At 42.5% G+C, this 20741-nt stretch overlaps 1 protein-coding gene across 9 annotated transcripts in view; it reads left to right on the forward strand.

Annotated features, from left to right (window-relative positions):
• Positions 1 to 619: 619 nt before the first annotated feature.
• Positions 620 to 20741, forward strand: part of PAG1 (phosphoprotein membrane anchor with glycosphingolipid microdomains 1) — a 175237-nt gene continuing 155115 nt past the window's right edge. For 4 of the 9 annotated variants that reach the window (XM_074987032.1, XM_074987039.1, XM_074987040.1 and 1 more), the window contains exons 1-3: positions 620 to 905; positions 14319 to 14473; positions 18449 to 18720. The gene's annotated coding sequence lies outside the window, so the exon portion shown is untranslated. The remainder of the gene's footprint in view (positions 906 to 14318; positions 14474 to 18448; positions 18721 to 20741) is intronic. The other 5 variants (XM_074987038.1, XM_074987041.1, XM_074987036.1 and 2 more) reach the window with 2 other exon arrangements.

The following is a 20741-nucleotide window of genomic DNA, read 5'->3' on the forward strand; positions in this document are numbered from 1 at the left end:
AAAAACGTCTTTTGTGTCCACACACAAAGAGGCAGATTGAAAGGTCGCTCCGCTGTGTTGCTAGAAAGCATCCACGCAGCCCCCGCACTTTCGAAAGAACACGCCAGGGATCAAAAAACCCAGCGCCATGAGGACTGCTCTTTGGAAAAAAGGGCCCATGGTGCATCTATACATTTTTTTCTTTTCCAAAAAAAGCTTTCAAATGCAGGCGCGCCTCCTGAAACAGGAGAGGAAGACGGCTTCCGGAAAAAGAGCTGCAGTATCTCAATTTCGAATGCAAAGAGGGTATTTTGTGCATGGACGCTGGGCATGTTTCTTTCCGAAAGAACCTGCTGGTGTAGATGCAGCCTGACAGTTTGTGATTATAAAGGGGAGCTGCAAAGCGCACCCCACACACATCCACACGCCCACTCACAAACACGCACACAGGCAGGCATCCCCCCCACGCCTTGCAATGCACAAGTGCCCTTCGCTCAGCGGGGCCCCGCGGCACCTTTTCCCCCGCCAGTGCCGAGCCCGGCGCGGCGGCGACCCGCATGCCACGATCACGGCGCCCCGGCCGCTCGCTCTGCGTCCGCCAGGGGAGGGCGGCGCCGCCCGCGGGCACGTGCTCAGCAGCGCCCGGCCCCGCTCCCCCGGCACGCGGCGAGCGCCCAGTCCCCGGGCAAGCGGTCCCGGCGGCGCAGCAGCTCGCGCGGCTGTGGGGAACATGCGCATTGCCGGGGCCCGTCCTGCGCTGCCCGGGCGGGCGGCTGCTCCTGCTCCGCCTCCCGCCGCCGCCGCCGCCGCGCTCCTTCTCTCCCCCGCGTAGGGGGCCCTGGCGGGATCCTCCCGCCCCGCGCTTGGCGCTGCCGCGGGACCTGCGGAGCGGGCGGGGGCAGCCCCCTCCCAGCCGGCGGCTCCCGGTAAGTTGCCCGCGGGCCCTAAGTCGATGGCGGGGCGGGGGGTGATGCGTTAGCGGCTGCTCAGCCCCCGCCCCGGGGCCGCGGCAGCCCCTGGTGCTCCCGCTCCCGGCAGGCAGGGGGCGCTGAGGGGAGGCGGGTGCCTTGGCCAGCCCCGCGCTAGCGCCGGCGGGTGTGGGAGCCCGGCGCTGGGCACTGCCGGGGCGGGGGTCCAAGGTGCTCTGGGGAGTCTTCGCCCTCAAGCAGCACCCGCGCGGCCCCCCCCGTGAGGCGCTGGCCGGGAACTGACTCGTGCGGCGGCGGCGGCGGCGGGCTCCCTAGTGGCGGGGCAGCGCCCAGCTGGTGCCCTGAGCGGCCCTGCCCGGGCTGAGCGTGGCCCGGGAGGAGCCGGCTCCCTTCGAGAGGGGTGAGCCACTGCCTTGCTTGGGCGGCGGGTGCAGCTCCCACGGGCGCGCAGGGCAGCCGCGCGTTCACCGCGGCGGCGAACAGGGCGAAGGCCATGTGTTAGTCTTGTCTCGCATCGCGTAGGGTGATACCCTGCAGTCTGGTTCCCTCATTGCTGACTCGCCCGGCTGGCGTTGCTCCAAGTCAGTATCCCAATTGGGGTACTGCTCCATTGTGGCAGCCTCGGGTTTGTCTCACAGTGGCAACTAGTTTTCGCCTTGGAAACTCTTTGAAGGGAAGAGATCACGAAGGGAGAGCTGATTTTTTTACCCCCCCAAACCAGTGCAGAGAGTGTTACATGCACAAATTAGACACAACAGATTGTTTATTGTGTGCTTGGAACAGTTTTTTCTAATATATTAAGGGGAAAAAAACAAAAAACCTGCATACTGGAAAATAATCATAGCTAGATACTTGCATAGCTTGAAAGTTACTTGTATTAAGGGATGCAATTATCTAAGTAAACACAGTGCTTTATAGGTGACTGAACTGTAAGGTTTTGAATGGTAGAAGTCTGCTATTTTCTTTTAATCTGGCCCAAAGAGATTTGTTTTTAAGAAGAGTAATGGATTAGCAGGATTGCTGAATGCTGGAGTTGATTGAATTTGCAGGAGTAGGGTTGCATACTGACTCAGTATTATTTCAAAGGGCGAAAAAGAGACCAAGGTGTAGTTTTGGCAGCAAAGATGTTTTCATTGCAGCCATGTTTCAGTTGAGTTTATCTGATATATTGAGTATTGTGTTTCATTAACTTAGACTCAAAACTAAGGGTTGCATGTTGCATTAACATGTGGACAAATCCTCAACTGGTGCAAATTGTCATGGCTCCCTCCTTGCTTCCATGGAGCCAAGACAGTTTTTTTACTAACCTCCGTGTGTGCTATTTTATACCGTAAGCAGGAGCTACTAGCTATTTGGAAATCAATAAATATTGAAATAAATATTCAAACCATTCAACAAAGGGAAGTAGCTTGTTACAAGATTTATTTATATTCAGTGTAAAAACTGAGCTTAAATGTGTATATTTGGGTAAAAAACTAATATTTTTACAGTTAGACACAAATTTTACTTTTTTATATGTTTAAACTGTTTTTAAACACCTGCACTGCTTAAAGTTATACAGTTTACTATCCAAACAAAATCTCCACGTTTTATGAAGAAGTCATTGATCCAGATGTGATGCTTATTCAGTGAGAGCCCAATTCTGCATCATGCTGAGCATTTCCGACAAGTGTCAGCTGTTTTCAGCTGCCGTTGGAATCAGTGACGGTAACATGTTCCATCCTTGCAGGATAAGTTCAAGGAATTATTCTTCCATTTCAGTATCCATCGTGGGCCAGGTGTTTCATCACCGTAGTGTAGGAAAGGTACTTTAAAGGAATACAGAAAATGCTCTTAGATGGAAGGTTGAACTGAAGGCAGCAGGACTGATTACATGAATAACGTTTGCAGGATCTGACCTTCAATAAGCTTAAATATTTTTTTCTAATTCCTTTGTGAAATGCCATTTAATTAAAAAAAAATCTGAAATCTCTCAATGCATTTCACAAGCCATAGCTCTGCCTCTGCAGAAATCTAATTGCAAGGCATCTTAATGTGAATGTGGTATTTAGCTCATATATTGAATACAGAGGAGTATTGTCAAATAGATTAAGCTCTAAATTTAACCTGCCATTAAAATGATTTTTGTTAGGATGGACCATCTGGAGTCTAACTCATACAAAGAAAATACTCAATAATCCAGACCAAAAGTGTATTTTGGAAAAAGCCACCACAGTAAATTCTGTTTTAACAATCATTCTATAATCTGGAATTCTCAGATAACTGACAATTTAACCATAAGACACATCTTGTTTCATTACGTCATCGACCAGCCTCAAAACAGAGTTTAATTGGCAGCAAATATAGCAGTTTCCCAGCCATAGTTTATTAGTCTAAGTTTACAGTGTACAATACTATTGTTGATGGTAAATAAAGTACTCTGTGTACAATTTTGTTTGTTCCTTAATATCTAATCTTGTTTTTCTTTAGTGTCATGCATTGCTACATATATCTTTCTATTATCCAGAATATTTGAACATCTGGCAACCTTCCGGTCCCAGGGCTTCCGGAGATGAAAGAATTTACTGTATTCTGTAAATATTCTGAGGGGTAGCTGTGTTAGCCTGTTGTGTCATATGCAAAGAGTGTTCATTTTAAAAAGGTCTGAGTGAACAGTAAATCTGAAAGATAAACAGTGTTCATCTCTCTGGAAGTGAGCTGTGGGAAAGCATAAATGTGTAAGAATTTCATTCATCATTTCAGTGTCTACATAACTTAAATATAATACTCTGATATCACAGATACAAAATCATGTTAGGATTCCTGCCACCTGTTTTTTTTTTATTTCCAGTGTAGCTGGTGATACGTCGTATCACTGGCACAGCCAGTAAATGATGTCCTAGTTACGCTTAGACTGTGGCTACACTAGCACCCACCTTTTGAAAGGGGGATGCTAATGAGCCACTTCAGCAGATGTTAATGAGGTGCTGCCATGCATATGCAGCACCTCATTAGCATAATGGTGGCCACGTGCGTTTCTAAAGTGCCGCTTTCAAAACACACGCTGCCTGTGTATGCAGGGGCCTTGAAAGGACCCCCAGATTCCAAAAGCCTCTTCTTCCCAAAACCAAATGGAAGGAAGGGGCTTTCGAAGTCCGGGGGTCCTTTAGAAAGGCCCCTGCATACACAGGTGGCATGTGCTTCAAAAGCGGCACTTCAGAAATGCATGCGTTCACCATTATGCTAATGAGGCACTGCATATGCATGACAGCACCTCATAAGCATCTGCCAAAGTGGCTCATTAGCATCCCCCTTTCGAAAGTGGGGGGTGCTAGTGTAGCCACGGCCTTACTGTCAACTGCTATTGCAACATGATATTGCACACAATATTTGCTTGGTGTTGACATTGTATTTCTATTTCCTCAGCACCAGCCTACAATCTGTTGTTCACAATTCATAGTAATCGTGAAGGAAATGAAATTCTGCTCACAGAAGAACATGGAATAGGGAAATTATTTTTTTGTCTGTAAAATGATGTTATGGAACTAGCGAAATGATATAAAACACTGTTTGCTTACTTGGTTTGCTTAAGAAAGCTGATGCTTAAAACAAATTGGCTTCCCAAGTAAGAAATCTGTTAATGACATGTTGACCTATTTGAACGTTCAAAGACACTTTTGATGTCTTGAGATCATCAGCTTTCAAACAGTGTGTGGCAAATCTAGCTCCTTTGTATTTGTTTACAACAGCATGACATCCCTGATGTATAAGGTGTTCTCCATTCAAGGTGATGCACAGCTAGGCCATGATTCTTCCTGCCCTGAAGAGCTGACAGTCTAAAAGGAAAACCTCTCCAGTGAGCAGAGACCAGACTGTGCGAATCATTGATATAGCAGTATCACAACATTGTACATAGATGTTGCACAGTTCTTAAAAAACAAATTTAAAATGATACTTTTGTATCAGTGCTCATCAACTCATATTTTGCTCTTATTTAAGTGTGTGTTCAGATCTACTGTACATGTATTTTAACTAACACCAGATACTGCAGATTGGTTGGAGTCATCCTGTTGTCACCTGACTTTAAGAGCCATTTTTTGTACCAATTGTGGCTAAAAAATGGATATTTCTCAACACCAGGTAATAAGGAGGAATGACTGGCTTTGATGTATCACCTTTCATCTGAGTGCATGCACATAAACGTACATAGGCGCATACACCATAAACTTGTACAAACTAACCTGTACCAGGGTTGAAAGTGGCAATTGTTTATGGTATATGGCAATGCTTACTTGGTCAGGACAGAATAGTTGTGGCTGAGGTTAAAACTCAGTCATAGCATTTCTCCTGGTAGGAAGAGGTCACAGAGGACTCTGAAAGAGCTGACTCTCGCCTGTGTTTGTCTTTAGATATAAGCAGAAAGTGCCTTCTTTCTCTGAAGGTTAACCAGTCTTGCCCAGTGTGCTGATCCATGAACCCTAATTTTAGAATGAAGCAGGAAGCTCCATGAAAGTAGATAACCCTAAGGAGTTTCTTGTATACTTCCTCCCCTCCAACTGCCTGAGCTAAAGCCTAATGAAGTCAAGAAAGATTCCCACTGATTTCAAGGGGCATTGGATCAACCTCTGTGGCTAGTCAGAGAAAAATGGGAGTTGGTGGTGAGGAAAGGAGGAAATTCAACAGATATTTCTGTAAATTTGAATAATTCCTGTTTATGTTCTGTAGTGCTCTAGCTTTCCTTTCCAAACTGTCTGATCAATTATTTTCAGAAACAGAACTCAAACTATTGCCATCAGTACATTTGGCAACTGGGATGTTCCAATTTTGGCACTGCCCCAGTGCATGATGAAAGTAATCACCAGTCAGATGAAACATATGTGCATCCATGTGTGCAGATATAAGTATACTTTACAGATCACCCATCAGATCAACTTTGTTTAAAGTATCTTTTAAATTTTTCATTTTTCAAAATGTTTTAAAGAGAATCTACATATTTTTGTATAAACAAAACAAAATGAAATCCCTGCATTTTATTTTTTGGATGGGAGGGGAGGAAAAACCAAATTTCCTAAATATTTTTCACTGAAAAAATTTTAACCAAATGTATTTCATTCCTCAGGCTTTTCCTTGGGGGAATGATGTATGGTATAATAAGGAGTCTGAAAGTAAAAGTGAATAAGACTTGAGTGTAAGAGAAGTTACAGAAATTCTGCAATATGATAATATATAATTCCCTAGTCTTCATAATCTTTGTGAAATCTCAACATGCAGTTTCTGTTGTAAGAGTCTAGTAGAAATCTGCAAGATGATTAAAGTCTTGCAGTACTATACAATTTTAATAGTAAAGTCCAAACTGACCCCTTGTTTTTTGGTGATGCTTATAAAAAACAGTTTAGCTTGTTTATAGTAATACTGTATGGTGTGTAGATTTTAAAGGTATTTTAAAAAGTACTCAGCTTCTAATGCATTCATCTGGGGACTTACTCATTAATAATTGACATTTTACTGACACAAAATATCGTCATTATTTCTTGGAATGATCACCTCTTTCCCTTGTGCTCATTGTTCTTTTAGATACACAGAAAGAAAGTGCGGCAGTGCTTTAATTAAGGCATGAGGCAGCCTCTTGTCTTCCCTGGAAAGGGCACACAAATTTAACAGCATAAATTAAATCTGTGACAAAGGACAAACATTTTGTTTTCCTGCAGAGAAATGCTGTGTTTCAGTGTGTTAGAGGAACTCCTTAAATACTGTATTTAAGACATCTTTAATCATATCACAGGAGTTCTTAAGATAGATTATTAAATCAATTAAATGTTCCTGCAGCATAATACATCAAATTAAGGAATATTTAGTGTAACGTTGAAGCAGTTTTAATTCAATATGAGGGCTTGACCCTGGAAGCACATCCTCCCATGAAGAATCCATGTTCCTGTGACTAGTAGTCCCATTGTTAATTACAGAGGGACAGTTTGCATGAATATGGATTCCTCCTGTGATTCTGGTTTTGCAAGACTGGGCTTTATCTATCAGCCACAGAAATTATTTTATCAGTGATAAGATTGCCCTCTTTCAAAAAGCCATTATGCTGCTCATAGACCTAATAAAGTATATTTGTGATTTAATTTAACCATTTATCTTATTTTAATGAAAAACTGTCTCATCTTATTGATGACTTGATTGCTTTGGGGTAATTTGCCAAGTTCTGTAAGAGTCTTTAAAGCTTCTAATATTTGCTGCCAATTTTATGGTCCAACTTTGTTAATGTATAGGAAATGTGAAGATCACACAATTAAAAGAGGACCCTAACAAATCTTACGGCTATTTTAATACAAGGTTTCAGATGTTACATTTATTTAATTGAAAGGTGAATGCTATAAAAGCTTTACCACTGTGCTGTTTCCAAATGACAGCAAGTTTTAAGAAATGATAGAGAGGGACCAGTGTGCTTGCTCCAGATCTCAATTTCAAGATTTACAGATCCAACTTTTCCTTTTAGCTGTGACAAGAGGTTGCATTTGTGGCCTCCCTGGATTTGTATCTTCTAAAAAGTATGGTCTTTGACAAAGTTAGGAAAGGGCATCCTTTAAGATGATAAACTAATTCCGAAGCTGAAGAAAACCAGTCCTCCATCCCTTCCCTCCAAACAAAGTTATTAAGCTAGCTGTTGTAAGAGAATGTGCAGTGCTTCTACTTACTATGTTAATTTATGGCACTGTAGTCAGAGTGCCTGATTTTTATACCCGTGGAAGCCAGTGGGAATTTGGCCATTGAATTCAATTCTGAGTTGGAGTACGGTCTCTGTTAATGAACTGCCAAGATAGTTGTACTATTCTGGAGGTGAGTGCAGATCACAGACTGGAGGTGCGAGGCACAGAGAGTAGGGCAGGAACAAACCATTTTTTGTTGTTGGGTTTTGGCGGTGGAAGAGAGTCCATAGATCCAGATCTAATTGTCTTTAAATGAATGACGTAAACCTCCTTTGACAAAAATTTTCCCCTTTAAGTGGAATCACATTTACAAAATCAGCCGCCTCCACTTTTCTTCTCCTATGAAATAACATAAAACAAAAACGAGCTAGCTCAGCCAGGATTTTCTGTCTCCAGTAGGGGAGAAGGGCCAGAAATGCTTCAGTCTTTCCAGTCTGTTTACATGGAAGGTGCCCAGACGCTACAGTAGTAGGCAGCAGTACAGAACCATGAGATATATAGTGAAAGAACACAGAACTGAGTCTATAAGAAGACAGTTAATGGAAATGCATGTGTATATCTTTAAAAATATGCAACTCCCACAGGATTGGTGGTGTCTTTGTGCCCTTTGCACAGTGATTCCCCAAATTCTGGGAGAATTTTGCACCAACAGATTAAAAATTTGGCATACAAATATTTTAAAAGTCTGAAAAATTCTGCATATTTTATTTGTCAAAGTAACACATTATAATCAGACCACTTTGTTATTTTGGTAATTCATTTCAAAATATCTGTCAGCAAGTATGTCTGTAATAAGGCAACAAAAATGATTCAGGAAATATATTTTGACAGACTCCTTACTAGCCGTATTAATATAGAACTCTTTGAGTACTAGTTCATTTAAACTACAGTACAGAACTGAATTTTCTGTACCCCTCAGAAGCTGTGCAAAGGTTTGGGGGGTGGGGGTGAGAATCAGGGATAGCAGAGGAGTTGAGAGGGAGAGAGAGGAAGGAAATTGTGACTTAGTGTGGGTATGAACTTGAATGGGTATAGGCAGGAAGAGTATGGAACAGGATTCTGGGGCTGTGGGGAGGCATTGCTGGAGACCATCCCCCAGCTCCTCCCATTTAGTTAGGTACATGTGTGCACCCTGTCAGCATGTGTCCTCTGTCTTCTCCATTCAGACACCATCCCACCTCCCCATGTGTCTCTGTGACCCCACTCAGCCAGCCCTGGTCAGTGGGGCCAAGATCCACCTCAGGCTCTGGTGTAAGGTATGTGAAGAGGGCCAGCTCTGTGCCCTGCAAGGAGTGGGGCCTTGGGCAGAAGGGGTGGGGCAGAGGACATTCAGCTCTCAGCCACACCCAGACCGTGGTGTGCCCCCACTAGCCCACAGAGCCACGCACAGCAGTGCAGCAGCAGCAATTCTAAGGGATGCAGGGCTCTGGCTACCGCTGCTGCCACAGTAGGGGCAGTAACAACAAGAAGTCCTGTGGCACCTTCTAGACTGACAGATATTTTGGAGCCTAAGTTTTTGTGGGCAAAGATCCGCTTCGTTGGATGCGTAAGTAGTGGCAGTGGCGGCGGGGAGCTCTGTGCCCTTTGAATTGCCAGGTCCTGGTACAGTTGCTCCCCTGGTTCCCTCTGTGGCCTTGTATCCCCCTGCCCTGTCCCATGTGGTCCTGCACTTCCGCTTGGCTCCGTGTGTCCTCCCCTGCCAGCCCGTTCAAGCCCCTTTCTGACACCTTTCCCAGAACCATGCTGTCTGTCTCCCCTTAGCCCATCTCCTGACCTGGCAGGCACTGTGAAGAAGACGCTGCAGATTCTCTCTTCCCTGTCATGTTCTAGTGCTGCAGCACCCTCTGGTATGCAGGAGGTGAAACTACAGCAGCTTTTCACCAGAAGGTATTTTCTGCAAAAGAGTTTAAATCATAGAATCATAGGCTAGGAAGGGACCTTGAGAGGTCCTCAAGTCTAGTCGCCTGCACTCATGGCAACTCTGTCTACACTGTTTGCACCATCACTGGCAGGTGTTTGTCTAACCTGCTCTTAAAAATTTTCAGTGACAGATTCCACAACCTTCCTAGGCAATTTATTCTAGTGGTTCACCACCCTGATGGGAAGATTTTCCTAATGTGCATCCTAAACCTCTTTTACTGAAATTCAAGCCCATTGCTTCTTGTCCTATCATCAGAGGTTAAGGAGAATAATTTTTCTCCCTCCTCTTTATAACAACCTTTTAGGTACTTGAAAATAGTTATGTCCTCTCAGTGTTCCCTTTTCCATGCCAAATAAACCCACTTCTTCCAGTCTTCCCTCATAGGTCATGTTTTCTTTGATCATTTTTGTTGCTTTCTTTGGACCTTCTCCAGTTTGTCCATCTTTCCTGAAAATGTGGCACCCAGAACTGGACACAATATTCCAGGTGAGTCCTAATCAGCACAATGGGTATAGAATCTTACATGCAACATGAAGCGTATACATGCAGTGGTGCACAGTGCCTCTAGGATTATTCCCCTCTGCACCAGGGATCGGGTCTTCTCACTTGGAAGGAGAAGGAGTCAGATGATTCTGTGGCATCGTTTTTTCTCTCCCTTTCCAGGCCCCACATAAGCCATTCAGCAGGCCAGGATGAGAGGCCACTGTATCTGTCTCCCTGGACTATGTAGCAGCAACACCCATTCTGATTATACAGAATGGCTTGGCTACTCTTTCTTCCCATCGTACCTTTGACATGAGTGCTGAACAGCAGCTTTGCTACAAGTCCTGGTGTTGGGGGTCGGCTTTGCTTCTCAATTCTTTCACCTTGCGTCACCTTAGAGCTCAATTACTTGGACTTTATATCAAAACAAAAAAGCAGTCCAGTAGCATGTTTTGATAGTATTTATACAAGCACAGCTTTCTCTCTCTTACTGTTGGGCTTTCTATGAATGAAATGGCTGTCACCCTACATGAATAGAGGTACCTCATATCATTTTTCATGGTAGTAAAATCTTTACAGTGGGCATCAACCTTCAGAATAAGATAATCATGTTACTTGAAAACTAGAAGTACTATAAATGGCTCAGGGTGATGATAATTAAGTAGATACATATTTTATCGATTTGCTTCCCTCACCTTTTTGGTTGAGTATATTTTTTAATTTTCACTTCAAGCATTAATGTAAGCCTGTTTATCTTTCACCTGGTGTCTCCTAGTTGTTTAAAACAAAGTAACTAGAACTGACTGCATTCTGTGTATGTTTCCCAAATACAAAAGCTGCAAAATTGCATCTTCGTTACTATGGTAAAAAATACATTGTTTTTCTGTTTCAAGAGCTGCATTGTTTGATCTGTTGTAATATGCAAGATCGTATCATTTAATTTAGCAATGTCAGAGATTAAGTTATTTAATTTTCCTTTATTTTCATTAAATGCAAGATAATTGATCCATCACAGAGGATGATTCGAGATAACTCAGTGGACTATTTGAGCTATATTGTTTGTAGATCCTTCATAATTTATTAATCTTACATATTTGTTTAGGCATACTGTACTGTAGATCTGATTATCTAAGACAAGAATGGGGGGAAATGCCTATGGAGAAACTAGATATTAAAATTGTATTATAGGCTTTGGAAAATTGTCTGTTTATAATTTTAGTGAGTTTTTAAATACAGGAGTTTTCTGTTTAGGCCTTTAGAAATATGACTTGTCAACACTGAAAAGTGTTAGAAATAACTCATGGTATGTTGGGCAGAATGTATCTTCCACAATTTTTTTTTCCCTGAAGTGTTTGACTAGAAACATAGCACAGCAATTACACACAAGAAGTTAAAATTAAAATGAATAATTTCAAACTATTTCTTTTACTAATGAGATCCTATCAGTAGTCTTATAGCTACCATCAGATGAGAGTTCAGTTCTTCATGTCTTTGACCATGACCGTTTTCACTAAGAAGCTCCAAGAGGACTCCCAAAAGATCATGTGGTAATAAATACCCAACAGTTTGCAATGTTTGACTATGAATCACATCCTAATACTCTTGAATAACTGGACATGTCTACCATATTTTCATGTAAAGTTTCCTCTTTCATCACAATTTTGCCAAATTTATTTCCCATTTAACCTATATAAATTCCTGTATTAAATGGGAGAGGTTTAACAATAAGGACTGAGTAATAACTTGGTGATCACCCATGGATTCAACCCACAAAAATTAAAGTACAACCACTAATATTAATGTGTAATGAGATTTTGACTCTAAAACAGTCCCATCAAAAAGTGAGTCAAATTCTGCTCCCACTGAAATCAATGAATCAAATGTGGTCTTTTCAAAACCGGGATAATAATGTAACTGGGATGTCAGAGTGCCTACTGTGATATACCAGTTAAGTGGGCCCTGTTGTAACACACATTTATGTAATAGACTAAAAAAATAAAAACATTTCGTCTGATCACATACTTACTAGATTGAAAGATATTAGTTATTTAGCTTTAAAGCTGTCAGCCCCATCTACACTATCAATCTGCAATTCAAAGTCTGCACTTTGAAATTTGTGTGGCTGCTATTACGTGAATGAGGTGCTGAATATGCACATTAGCACCTCATTAGCCTGCTTCAGATTGCCTCATTACCATGCCTCCCCCCATCAGGGCGAGTGCAGAAGCAACCTTAAGTAGGTAGGTAAGCTTCTTCTACTTCACATGTTGGAGCATAGGCTATTGATGACCATTCAGCAGCATCCCCTGTCTTGGGCGATCTTTACCAGGTGTATCTGGTCTTTTTAGTGTCTGTTTTCAGGTCTCTACACCTGGTATTTCCTGGGCGCCTTCTTTTCCTTTTCCTTGTGAGCTCAAACTTAAGGCTTGCCTTGTGATGCTGGTGGTTGGTTTCCTGAGGGTGTCTCTAATCCATGGCCATCTTCTCTTCCTGATTTTTTCTTTGGCAGGAAGTTGGCAAGTTAGTCGCACCAGGTCTTTGTTTTTGATGGTATATGGCTAATGGAGCCGGAGGATTTGATGGAGTCAGTTATTGATAAATATCTGGATTTTCTGACAGTCTTTTTTTTGTTCTGAGTTTCTGCTCCATACAATAGTATGGATTTGATGTTGGAGTCAAATAGCTTTGCTGACGACCTGGCACTTTTGTCTGACGGCCACTAACAGATACAAGAGGAGATGTCAGACCTTGCCAGCATTTCAGCCACAGTTGGCTTCAGCGTCCACAAGGGAAAAACTAAGATCTTGAAAATCAACATCAGTAGCTCAGAGCCAGTCATACCTGGTGGAAGGGCACTGGAAGAAGTTGAGGTCTTCACATACCTGAGCAGTATCATCTATAGTAGTGGTGTCCAATAAGCTCCCCATTCACCACATATGGCGAATGGGACAGTGCAGTATGGCAAAGGGTGGCTCAGGAGAGCCGCACATATGGGGCACCTCTCTGTCCACTTTGCGCACACGCCTCACTACGTGGTGGGGCAGGTGCACGGTGGCAGTGGCAGGAATGGCTCCTCCAGCCCCAGCAGGCTCCAGCTGCATTCAGGGGTGGCTCACTTGGCAGCAGCTGCAGCCACGTTCTAGGGCAGCTTCCAAGAGTAATTGTGTGTGTGTGTATGTGTGTGCGCGCACCTGGCAGGCGGGGGGAGTCAGTGCTTGGTGGGGGGTGGCTGTGGCGATCCCTTTCATCCCTTTTGGACACCACTGATCTCTAAAGAAGGGGGCACTGATGCTGATATGAGAGTGAGGACTGGGAAAGCAAGAACAGCTTTTCTTCTAATGAAAAACATCTGGAATTCCCAGCAGATCAGAATTCAGCCTAACATCAGGTTATTCAACTCCAATGTCAAATCCTATCCACTAAGCCTGATGACTTGCCATCTCAAAATCATCCTTTATGGTTAACTACAATCTTAACTGCACTACAATTTAAAAGGAGCATAAGAACAAGAGATTTTTGGCATTTGATATTTGTACAGAGATGGTTGTCTGATTTATCCATTATAGTTTCACACATTGGAAGTGGACTGCACTTAATTAAAACAATGCTCCTTCCATTGTAACTTTAGTTGATAGTTGATGCAAAAGTGTTAATTGCTCACTACAGATTAAATAGGTATGAATTCTGAGCAGCGGATGTTTTTACACAACTGTTTCCAAACAAAGATTAAACTAAGGAAAAAAAACTATGTGTGTTTTAATTAAGATGAATTTGTGCAAATTGGAGCAATCCTCTCCAAAGAGCTTGACATAAATAACTCATTTGTGTGCTGGGGAGCTGTGCCTGGGGAGGGGAAGAAATCTTTGAGTTCTCTAGAGATGATGCGCCAACTTAAAGGCAGAAGGAGCCTGTGTGGCCAAAGACCATACATCCACTGCAAAGTTAACTTTATCCCCATTCATTCTTCTGCACACACCCTGGTGGTGTACTATTTTCATCAAATACATCCAGCAGTAGGGTGGATGATAGGCACAGCGGTTGGTTAAATTGGGAGGCAATAGTATAGTGCATTGTTGTATGCAGTACCATGACTAAAGGAGACCATGAGAGGTTGACAATTTGAGGAAGGCAGAATTAAGATTGTGGTGCACAGTCTGTGGTTATGGTAGGTGTGGTAATGGGGATAGGGAACTAGTGCTTGTGCTTGATTCTTTATTTTCTTGCTTTTGTTGGTTTGTGTCTAGTATGTTGTTTGTAACAAACCTAACTACTTCACAACCAAGTCTTGTTTTTGTTTTTGTTTTCTTAATTTCTCAGCGGGGTTTAATACTTAATCAGAAGAAGAAGAGCAAATGTGGAGGCAGAAATGCAGCTGAAGACAAATATTTTTGGTTCTCAGTAAATGTGCATGAACCTTTCAGTTCCCTCAGGTGCATGTCAGACCTTCTCTGCTGAAGAATAAAATGTGACAGGTGAGTCCCCTGATGGTGATAATTTTCATGAAACTGGTCTCTGTCAATCAACTTTGTGTTCAGAGCATACAGACTTTCCGTTGCAGCCACTAAAAATTACTCAGTGTTTAAAATAACCAACCCCAAACCACGCTGTGGGAGATTGACTCAGATCCACTTCTCTACCATGTTTTGTATACACAGACAGACAATTGTTAAGACGTGGGACTACTGGGGACATTTCATCTTGCACTTCACTGTCTTAATGTTGGGCTTCCATTTCAAAGATGCATTGTACCTGTGTTCACCTTGTGTTGGTCATCAGTGAAGCTGTATGTCTTCCACACAGTTACAGATGGCCCTACAAATGTGTGTGCACAAGATTAACAATGTCACTTCTTACTTCTGCAAATCTGAGAAACACGGGAAAATCCCTTCCTTAACTAGACAACTCCTGTTTCCTTGTTCAGTAACATGTTGCCTTACAAAGAGAGCCAAGTTACTGGAAGAAATACTAGTTAAAACTGAACTTGTTTGTTTAAATACTGTATTTACTGTCATCTTCTAGAGTTCAGTTTTGAATAGGATTGTTTCTGGCATCCTGGAACACATTGGTCATTGTGGAATAATAAAACGGGGTGTGTTTCTGACCTTATCTGGCATACTACTAGGCATGAAGTAATACCATTCCCATGTTTAAGAAAGGAGACTTTATCAACACAAACTGACACAGAACTTTCTCATGCTAAAATAGAGCTATGTCACATTGTGTGTCTTAATTTTTGCAAAACTAACAGCAGTCTAGGAACCAAACAAAAATGGAACTGCTTATGGTTTTTTTTCCTCTTTTTTTCTCTCTCTCTCACAAGTTTCTGAACACTTTTATGCAGGAGCCCAGCTGTCGCTCATTTATAGCTGGTAGCCTCTAAAGGAGCTGAAAAATCAGGATAATGTAAAATGATTTGCAAATATAGGGCACACTTTCAGTGTAGCTGTTGTCTGTGACCCGAATCTCTTCTTTTTTCCACAAATATGGATTTTGCACTACCTATAGTTAGAGCTGCTTCTTGAGTTCATACTTTGCCAGTGGAGCTGAAATGACATTTGTACATGCACACACGATTTTATTGTGCATTTAATTATATCCCATTAATCATAACAAGAGACTATTTTAAAATGGGCTTGGTCTGAGCTTTCTCAGTGATTCCTTCCTTCTCTGTATGAGGATCACGACAATTGTAGTAGGGCAGAGAGGTTGTAGCTATGAGGATCTGAAGTAAAAATTCTATGGGTGAGGGCAGACAGTTCCCTGTAGAAGACCTGGCACTATGAAACTTCAAGCCGTAGACCAGGAAGAACCAACGAGATGCCATTGTAGATGCAAAACCCAGCTCTAAACACAGGCCTTTTCCAAATTAGGGCACAGTCCATTGAATCATTTAAGTGCATGCTTAACTTGAATTGTGTTAGAGGACCAGTTGAAACTAAAAAGTGAAGCATGTTCTTAAATGCTTCATCAGAGCCTTAGTGAGCTACAAGTATCAGAGAGGTAGCTGTGTTAGTCTGCATCTTCAAAAACAACAAGAAGTCCTGGGGCATCTTATAGACAAAAAGAAATTTTGGAGCATAAGCTTTCGTGGGCAGGTCTTTGCCCACGAAAACTTATGCTCCAAAATTTCTGTTAGTCTATAAGGTGCCACGGGACTACTTGTTGTTAGTGAGCTACGGAATGGCTGACAACATCCTCCTGGAAGACAAGGACCAATGAATGCACCTGGTTAGGAATGAGGTTAATCAAAGGTAAAACACAAGTCTTTCTTGTCTGGGAAGGCCAAGCTGATGTGGCCCTCAGTTCATTATTTCTGGTACCTAGATATCATAGTGATGTCCAAAGAAGTGCATTGGTTGACAAATTGACTCATACAGGGATATTGGAATGCACTGACAAACTTTGATTAAAATTTTGGAAGAAGGCTTCTTGTAAATTATGATTTTCAACAAATCACAACAAAGGTTGGTAAGCCTGTATGTACATAGGCAGTGGCTACCTCTGAAACGATTCTCATGGCAGCTGAAAAAGATGCTCACTTTTCAGCAAAATGGGATTGATGTGTGTGTATCTACACAGGAATTACATGTACAAATTTCTCTTTGCTAGAGGGGTATAAAACGACTAGTATAAAAATGAGATTAGAAGTTAGAACAGTAAATCTAGCATAAGCATGTAAACTTTTTTTCCTTTATTGATCACTGTAAAGATGCTAAACCACTGAGAAACAATACTGTTATGATTTCACCCTTTAGTTGTATGTGAACTGTTGGGAAGCTGTGGTAGCCACATCATTCGATAAATGAAAACAATTTGCATGTTTTCAAGAGTATATTTTATTTGCTGTGTAGATACTGCTAACACTTTTGATATGGGATCACTGCACCCAGATAAACTATTCTGAATGATTGTGGCATGGGCATTAAGCTAGGAACATGCACCTAAATTGAGTTCACTGTTGAGCAGCTTAACATGCATAGCATAATTAAAACACATACCTGGATGTTTAAGGTTTCAGAGACCGTCTGAATAACAGTAGACCCATATTCTTTAACTACAGTTGAATTTTAACATGTCATATTACCTCTCTCTCTCTCTCTCTCAAAAAACAAAACAAAAAAAGCCACTCTTGGAAGCTCATTAAAAAGGTGATAGGAAATGAAATTAATGTTCTCAGCATGGAGACTAATTAAACAGACATCAGAGGCAAAGAAAGCCTGCTACTCTTATACAAGAAAGGAAGACAAAAAACAGAATAATAAAATGGCAAAGTTCATTCAAGCCATATGGGTATTCTATTCAAACTATGTCTGGGTCTAATATTAAATGTAAATAAGGAGAACTGATAGGGAATTTGACAAGGTAGTAGCTAAAGACAAAAAACAGTAGGGCTGTGTGTACACTTAGGAAAAACTTTGAAATGGCCATGCTAATGGCCAAATTGAAGAATACTAATGAGGCACTGAAATGAATATTCAGCACCTCACTAGCATACCGCCGCCTGCGGCAATTAGAAAGTAATGTGTTTCGCACATGGATTGTCTACACGGAAGCCCTGTTTGAAACAACCCTGCAAACATTGAAGTCCCCTTATTCCTATTAGCATGGCCATTTTGAAGTTTTTCCCAAGTGTAGACGTAGCCTAAGAAATTCTGTATATATCTAAAGAAAGAAATCTGTGAGAGAATTAGTGGGTCTTCTCAATCACCTGAGAGTTAAAGGAATATTGAAGATAGCAAGCATATTGCAGAAAAAAAATCAATTATTAATTAGCTTTATTTTTACAACAAGGGATTTTGGGCAGTATTCTTTTAGGTAACAAAGTGGATGTCTACACAGCAACCTGATTTCAAAATAAGGTATTGCAGAGCTATTCTGCAATAGCTTATTTTGAAATAATGCTGCTACACACAAAAATGCACTTTGAAATAGAACTTGGGTTCTATTGTGCAGATGCTGTATTTCAAAATACTTATTTTGAAATAGTCATTGGACACACCATGGTTGATTTTGAAATAGGCTCTATTCTCTGTCTTAACAGTAAATGTTTTGAAATAAGCACTGTTCCTTGAAGAATAAGGCTTACCAGTTTCAGAATAAGCCAACTGCTGTTTCAGAATTATTTTGAAATAGTGGTTGCGTTGTGTAGATGCTAGGGTAGTTATTTTGAAATAACCACTTTTATTTTGAAATGACTTTGTTGTGTAGTCCTACCCAAGGATGAGGAACTGTCAAAGGGGAATTTATTGGAAGAAATTGACAAATAGCACGAGGTCTTTCCAGAACTGGATTTTGACACACAGCAGTTCCGAAGGAAAGTAGGACTGAAATAATGGAGCTACTAACAAAAGCATGCAGTCTCATTTAAAATCAGCTACTGTATGAGAGGGCTGAAGGAGAAAAAATACTGGCTGGGGACTCTAATGATTCTCCATTTTTCTCTCTAGGAGGGAAGACTGTGGTGCCTCATGGGCAATGCAGTTCAACCAAGGAGCCCAGTCTGTAGATGAGAATGGGAACAGGAGTCACTTTGCCTTCTGTGAGGTGCTGCGGCAGCATTTCCAAATGGAAATATTTTTGGTTTTGTAATGCTGATGAAAAATTGACGACATCAAGGTGCAATCTAGGGGTGATAGGAAGGAAGGGGATATTTTTGACCATGATTGTCTGTTGTTTCGTGGAGGTGTGGGAGCATATGGCAGAGCTGCTTCTTTCCTGGGTATGTAAACAGACCAAATTCTTTTGACTTCTGCTCCTTTCCTTACTCATACATGGGTGCCTCAGTCCTAGTGTGATTAATCTGTGCAGTCCTGTCTCTAAACCTGTAACTAATTTGATTGTATAAATGCATACTTGCCAAAAACCTGCTCACTCCTGATAGGTATGTGTCTTCAGCTTCTCTCTTGAGTGAGTGGAAAAGAATAGCGGAAAAAATGGGAAGTTAACCTCTTGGCTATTTCATGAGATGATTGTATTATTCATAAATTATTTATGACTTGGATTCTACACACTTTCTCCGTAGGTTGTGTGTCTTGTATAACTGAACAGCGTGATTCACCTTAAATTGTCCATCTGACATGCATCATGAATCTCTGTACACTCTACTGGTTCTGTTCTCTTCTCTGATCTTTGCTGGTGAATAAAAAACATTTGCATAAAGTGATTTTTGCATGCAAATATGTTCAAGCCAAAGCTCCTGAGCATATTATTAGAACACGTGTAAAATCCCCAAGATTTGGTTTACCCTCTACCTCTGTAATTGGGTCAATTTGTTTTTTTTAAATTAGCACTAAAGTAAACACCGTGCATGTTTAGTTTTTATGGGTCAGTTTTATGACAGTCACTCCATCCTCATTTTTCTGTTTTAAGAGCTCTTTTTTTCTGGAGAAATTGAGAGAAAAGCTAAAGCATAAATATGCTTGTGAGACAGGATGTTGCTTACAGAGGATTGTATTCTTCTGTTGTGAGGCATTAGTATATGCATGTGTATTGGCATTTTTAATAGAGACTAGGGCCCCAGTTGCTGCTCCTCTTGCAAGCAGAAGTTGGGCTGGAAGAAAGTTCTAGACAGAAACTTGTCGTAATATAGTATGGGTTGGGTTCAGCGCTGACTGGGAAAGGAGCTCTGTTGGGGGCTGGGCTGGGCTGGGCCCCACATTGGCTGGGAAGGGGGCTAGGCTGTTACGGCACGAGGCGGGGATCCTGCACAAGCCAAGAGAAGGGGCTCTGTTGGTGAGGGGGTGGGGCTGGCACAGTGTGGAGGGGAACCTCCATTGTGGGACTGGGCCAGCCTCACACTGGGTGCGGGAGGGGCTCGCATGGTGCAGGGGGGTTCTGTTGGGGGCCTGAGCCAGGTCTTGTGCTGGCCAGGGGAGGGGCTGGGGCTGGCATGGTGTGTGGGGGGGGTGTATTTGGGAGCTGGACTGGGCTCCTCACTGACTGGGGAAGGGGGCTGAGGCTGGCACAGTGTGAGCCTTGGAGGGTGCAGGGAGGAGACATGTCAGAACCTTGCCCAGACAGATGGACACTCAAGAGCCAGGAAACTGATCAGGCGCTACTGTGCCTGGTTCCCAGCTCCCGGCTCCCTGAGGGCTCTGGGGGGGCGAGTGGGGGCAGGAAGCCCCTCAGTCCCGGGGAGCTGGGACCCAGGTGGAGCAGCATTTGGTCAGTTTCCCAGCTCCCCGTTGCTGCGCCTGGTTTCCAGCTTCCCAGGGGCTGAGGGGCTTCCGCTCCTCCCAGCAGTGGCGTCTCCCTGGCTTCCCCAATGCGGGGAAGCAGGTGCAAGCCATGACCCACCCCCCAGGCTCCAGCCGTCCGCTCCCCCCAGCTGGGGGAAGTGGGTGGCTGGAGCCTGGGATTTCAACATTCACATTAATACGATCAAGACATGTATCGAACTTGTGTGTAAAGTGAGGGTTTACTCTCTATCAAGTAGTTTTCTGAAACAGTCAAATGAAAATCCACAAAAGGCGTAAAATAAACTGCAGCCAAATCTTACTGAGTAAGATACCAGTCACCAGGCTCAGGAAGTACTGTGAATGTTGACATTTGTCATTGTAGAAGTTCTCATCAAACCTTTCAGTGCAAACAGAGTAGTGACTTTCTTGTCACAGCTACTGCTGAAAAAGGATCTTCAAGCACAGCAGTTTTGCAGGCCTGTTTAACTACAATTTAATTGCCTCTCAAACAGTAGTTGCTTTGTGGTTCTTTTGACATCTTGGGACAAAGTGAAGTAGCAAG

The sequence above is a fragment of the Carettochelys insculpta genome, chromosome 2 (genome assembly GCF_033958435.1).
Source record: "Carettochelys insculpta isolate YL-2023 chromosome 2, ASM3395843v1, whole genome shotgun sequence".
Taxonomy (NCBI): Eukaryota; Metazoa; Chordata; order Testudines; family Carettochelyidae; genus Carettochelys; species Carettochelys insculpta.